This window comes from Marmota marmota, unplaced genomic scaffold (genome assembly GCF_001458135.2).
Source record: "Marmota marmota marmota unplaced genomic scaffold, marMar, whole genome shotgun sequence".
Taxonomy (NCBI): domain Eukaryota; kingdom Metazoa; phylum Chordata; class Mammalia; order Rodentia; family Sciuridae; genus Marmota; species Marmota marmota.
The window spans coordinates 13,199,248-13,205,436 of record NW_025999968.1 but is presented as its reverse complement, the minus strand read 5'-3'; the positions used below and the strand labels follow the sequence as shown (position 1 = coordinate 13,205,436).

Here is a 6,189-nt window from a genome sequence, read left to right as displayed (position 1 = left end):
TATATATATATATATATATCTTAGAACAGGAAAGGATAGTAGGAGAGTAAACAAAATAGGGAAATCTCGTACGCTGCTGAAAGCACTAAGGGCCCATATGAGGTTAGTGGATCTCAATCTGTAGTGGTGCCAGTCATTGTAGATGAGTGGGGTTTATCCCACTACATTAAGCTGCATGGATACAGGAAGGAATACAGTTTTAACCACATTTAGCTGGATAAATGCTGTAAAGTGAGTGGGAAAGGGACATGGAAGTGACATGTGAAAGGAAAGATGGACACTAAAAGACCCATGGGATTTTCGGTCCCAGTGGAGTCATAGGATTACTGACTTTGTAGTGCTAGGAGTACAAAAGATAGAAGGTAGAGCACAACAACAACTTAAGAGTTGCAGTTGCTGGTGTCTGTTCTGGCAGAGGGAAGGACATGATGGATATGGTGAGCAAGGCAAGTGCATAAGCACATCAGAGAAGAAGATAAGGAACCATAACATGCATCTGTGTAGCTATTAAAATAGCCATGAATTATGACAGGAGTAATGGTAGGGATGACAGTGCAAAGAGCTATGATCTGAAGGAGTGAGGGGGGAAAAATAAAATAAAGGGCAAAAGATCTAAATAAATAACTCACCAAAGAAGATACACAGGTGGCAAACAAGTATACAAAAAGAGCTAAATATATATGTAGTTAGGGAAAGTCAACATAACAATGAGATAACACTGCACACCTATTAGAATATTTAAGTTCAAAAAAATCTGACAATACGAAATATTGAATGAAGATGTGGAGCAACAGGAACACACATTCATTGCTAGTGGGATGCTCCACTCCTGAAGACATTTTTTTAATTTCACACAAAACTAAACATAACCTTACCACATAACCCAGCAATGTGTTCCTAGGAATTTATCAAAATGCATTGAAACATGTCCAAAAAAACTTATACACAATTTTTATAGTATCTTTATTCACATTTTATATATATAAATTATATATATATTCATATTTTATATATATAAATTATATATATATATAATGTGAATAAAGATACTATATATCTTTATTCACATTATATATGTGTATATATATATATATACACACATGTTTTAACCAGAAACACACACACACATACATTCACACACACATATATATCATTTAGATTAATAGAAGCATATCCATATTTTTATTTGTGGTAGAGTGCTTGCCTAGCATGCACAAGTCCCCAAGGCTCAAGCTCCAGGACCACAAAAAATAAATATACACACACACACATTTTGGTAGTATATGTATATACACACACACACATATCATTTATAATAAGTACACTGTTCTATAATGCAAAATATTAATAATTAGAAAATGAGGGGCTAATATGGGATATTTTAAGATCGACATTTTGAGATTAGTTGTGAATTTGGAAAATGCATTTGCAAGGCTATATAGTTGTCTTTTCAGTTTAAAGAAGGTCAGCAAGATCCATTAGTTCCTCCTGTCTCAGAAGGAAACTCGGTGATTGCCTCTATTGTCTGCTTAATTTCAAAATCTAAAACTTCTACTAAAAAATCATTAATTAGAAATAATTTAATTTCTACAGACTTAAATTTAATAATCAAAAACTTAAAGAATATAAGATTTTCTAAAGGGTATTTGTTAAATCATGAAAACCTCCACATTATAAGGTACTTTTAATTTAGAATAATTCGTAGGAATTATGAAGTTAACATATAGCTAGTTAAGGAAAAGAGAGTAAATCCAATTGTTTTGAGATGTGACTTTTAAAAAGCTTGTGAATGTTTAACAGGATTATACACATTAATACTAGAATTGTCATAATTTTTCTTTGTACTTATATGTCACTCAGGTGGGGTTTTTGTTGTTTTTGTTGTTGATTTTGTTTTCTTTAAGCAATATATTGTTGTTACACTTCAACACAGAAAAGATGAAACTGCCAGGCCTCGTGGCACACAAGTGAAATCTCAGATTTTGAGAGACTAAGGCAGGAAAATCCCAAGTTTGAGGCCTGCCTGGGCAACTTAGAGATACTGTCTCAAAATAAAATGAAAAGCGGACGGGGTGGGTGGTATAGCTCAGTGGTAGAGCACTTACTTGCCTAGCATATGCCTGGGTTCAATTCCTACAGCACTACTCCTCAAAAATAAGAGAGAGAGAGAGAGAGAGAGAGAGAGAGAGAGAGAAATAAAAGAAGGGAAGGAAGGAGGATTCAAAATCCAAACAGGTAGAGATAATGATAACCTCACTTTACTCGCTTTAGTATTCATGTGAATGCCTTTGAAGTATTAATAGGGGCTAGAGATGTTTTTCAGTGCAAGAATGCTTTCCCAGCATGCACAAGGCCCTGGGTTTGATCCCACCATCACCACACACACACACACACACACACACACACACACACACACACACACAGAGTTCTATAAACTTTATAAAGCAATGAAGTACATTATAACTTTGCTGAGATACCTTAAGAATGTCACAAATATTGTACCAAATTGTTGCACACTTATAATCCCAGTGACTCAGGAGGCTAAAAAAGAAACATAACAAGTTTGAGGACAGCCTCAACAATTTGTGGAGATCTAGTCTCAAAAATAAAAAAGAAGCTTTAGGGATGTAGCTCACTGGTAAAGCAACCCTGAGTTTAATCCTTGGTAACAAAAAAAAAAAAAAAAAAGGTCACAGATGTTATTCAATTTTTAGGCCTTATACCTGATTGCAACAAATGGAACTCTAGAACTTCCAAATCCAGAGAAACTTTCCCCAGTATTTCAAGATTTCTTAAATCAATGTTTAGAAGTGGATGTTGAGAAAAGGGGTTCAGCCAAGGAATTGATACAGGTAAATTTGGAAATGATGCCATTTTTGAAAAAGGTTGACTCTGTTTGAATAACCAAGAGAAAATTTTCATATGAAACATTTCACTATTCATTGGTCACTACCAGTAAGGCAGCTGCTACATTTTAGAGTTTCATCTGTCAAAAATAAAAATTTAATATCGTTATAGTACATTCTTGTATATTATTGAATATTGTATTCATTGAATGCTGGCATGAGTATATTTATGGACTGCTTAACTGTAGATATTTGGAAAGTAGAAAAACTAAAACAAAAACAGCTCTGTTTTCAACTATCAAAGTTACATACTGATTATGAAGGGTTTGTGCAGATATTAAAGTATGTGTTGTTTAAGAAATTGTATTCTTAAGTAGTCTTCAGAGCTTAGTTGAAAGAAAATGTTTTGCTTCTAAATTATGCACTTCTCTGTTCCCTTTTTTTGGTAGTACCCATTTCTGAAACTGGCAAAACCATTATCTAGCTTCATACCACATATCCTGGAGGCTAAAGAAGTATGAATAGAAACCGTTGACTTCATTAACGTGGCTTCATAGTCTTTTTCCATTTTCTGAAAAGAAAAAAATTGAAATGTAATAAAGTGTTTGTTGTTTCAAAAGTTGTGTAACATAAAATTTGCCATTTTAGCCATGTTAAGTAGACAGCTCAATGGCATTAATTACACTCACAAGATTGTATAACCTTCTGTTTCCAGAACAATTTTGTTGCTCCATACAGAAACTCTGCCACCATTAAGTAATAACTCTTATTTCTTCTCCTCCACCCCCTTGCAGAAACCATTCTTTTTTTCTGTTTTATTTGTTCTAATTAGTTATATATGACAATAGAATGCACTTTGAAACAGCATACATAAATTTAAAAAAATATTTTTCTGGTTGTACATGTTGTGGAATCATTTAGTCATGCATGCACATAGAATAATGATGTCCAATTCATTCTTTCTACTACTATACTTTGTACTATTCTTCCTACCTCATACTCCCTCCCCTCCCATCACTTCCTTCTGCCTAATTTAAAGTAACTTTATTCTTCCACCCCTCCCCTTTATTGTGAATTAATGTCCACATATCATTGACAATATTTGACCTTTTTTCTGATTGAGTTATTTCACTTAGAGTGATATTATCCAGCTCCATCCATTTACCCACAAATGCCATCATGTTATTCCTCTTTAAGGCTGAGAAATATTCCATCCTGTATATAAACCACATTTGCTTTATTCATTCATCTGTTGAAGGACACATACGTTGGTTCCATCTTTAAACTATTGTTAGTTGAGCTGCTATAAACAGTGATGTGGCCCCTCACTGTGGTATGCTGATTTTAAGTCCTTTGGGAATAGACCAAGGAGTGGAATAACTGGGTCAAATGGTGATTCTATTCCAAGTTTTCTTAGCAATCTCCATACTGCTTTCCATAATGGTTGCAACAATTTTCATTATCCTCAGCAATATATTAGTGTCTCTTTTCCCCTACATTCTTACCAACATTTATTGTTGATTGTCTTCTTGATAATTGCCATTCTGACTGAAGTGAGATGAAACCTTAGTTTGGATTTTCATTTCTCTAATTGCTAGAAATGTTGAACATTTTTTCATATATTTTTTGATCAATTGGATTTCTTTTTCTGTGAAGTGTCTGTTTAGTTTCTTAGCCCATTTATTGATTGGGTAATTTGATTTTTGGTATTAAATTTTTTGAATTCTTTCTTGGAGATTAATGCTCTATCTGAGGTGCACAGGGCAAAGATTTTTCTCTCATTCTGTAACCTTTCTCTTCACATTGGTGATTTTTCCCCTTTGCTGAGAAGATTTTTGTTAGGGTCTGTAAACAAGTCAGGATGGCGCCTTGCATTTTGCCAGAGGGAGTAGTTTGTGAAGTAATGCCAGGGAGCCATTAAGTGTGGAGATTCCTTATTGGTTGACTGCTGTATCTAGTTTATGTTAATTAAGATAAGCTGTGTGGAATGTATATATACCCCTCCTGTCCTACAATAAACGGCTCCCACTCCTGCTGTATCAGTCTACACAAGTTGTTCGTCACCCCCCGGTTATTTTGCTGCAGCCGGACTGCGGCAGATTTTTAGTTTGAATCCATCACATTTATTGATTCTTGATTTTTCTTCAAGAGCTTCAGGAGTTTTTTTTAAGGAAGTCAGATCCTAAGCTGACATGATGAAGATTTGGGCCTACTTTTTCATCTATTAGATGCAGTGTTCTAGTTCCTAAGTATTTAATACACTTTGAGTTTTGTGTAGGGAGAGAGACAGGGGTTTAATTTCATTTTGTTACATATGGATTTCCAATTTTTCCAGCACCATTTGTTGAATAAGCTATCTTTTCTCTTGTAAAAGTTTTGGTTGCTTTTCTCTATTATGAAATAACTGTATTTATGTAGGTTTGTCTCTATGTCTTCTATTCCACACAATTTATCTACAAGTCTATTTTGGTGCCCATACTATGCTGTTTTGGTACTATGGTTCTGTAGTATAGTGTAAGGTCTGATATTTTGATGCATCCTGCTTCACTCAATTCTTGACAAGAATTGCTTTGGCTATTCTGGGTTTCTTATTTTTCCAAATGAATTTAATGATTGCTTTTTCTAGTTATATGAAGATGGTCATTGGTATTTTGATAGGAGTCACATTAAATCTCTATAATGCTTTTGTTACTATGGCAATTTTGGCAATATTAATTGTGCCTATCCAGGATCAGAGTATGTCTTTCCATCAGGTCTTCTTCAATTTTTTTCTTTAGTATTCTGGAGTTTATGTTGTAGAGTTATTTCACCTTTTTTGTTAGATTGATCCCTCCCCTTTTTTTGTGGCTTCTGAATGGGGTAGTTTTCCTAATTTATCTTTCACTAGATTCATCACTAATTTATAGAAATGTGTTTGATTTATATGTATTGATATGATGTACTGTTACTTTGCTGAATTCATTTATTCTAGAAAAATTTTAGTGAAATTTTTTTGATCTTCTAAATATAGAATCATGTCATTGGCAAATAGTGATAGTTTGAGTTCTTTTCCTGTACATATTACTTTAATTTCTTCCTCCTGTCTTATTGCTCTGGCTAAATTTTCAAGGACAATGTTGAATAGAAGTAGTGAAAGAGGATATTCTTACCTTGTTCCAGTTCTTGGAGGGAATGCTTTCAATTTTTCTCCATTTAGAATAATGTTGACTTGGGTTTAACATAGATAGCCTTTACAATGTTGAGGTAAGTTCCTACATTTCTAATTTTTCTAGTATTGTAAACATGAAGGAGTGCTGTATTTTGTCAGATACTTTTTTCTGTATCTATTGAGGTGATCATATGA

The 6,189-nt window shown here is 33.9% G+C and overlaps 1 pseudogene; it reads left to right on the top strand.

Annotated features, from left to right (window-relative positions):
• Positions 1 to 3,367, top strand: part of LOC107136056 — a 30,389-nt pseudogene extending 27,022 nt beyond the window's left edge.
• The last annotated feature ends 2,822 nt before the right edge of the window (positions 3,368 to 6,189 follow it).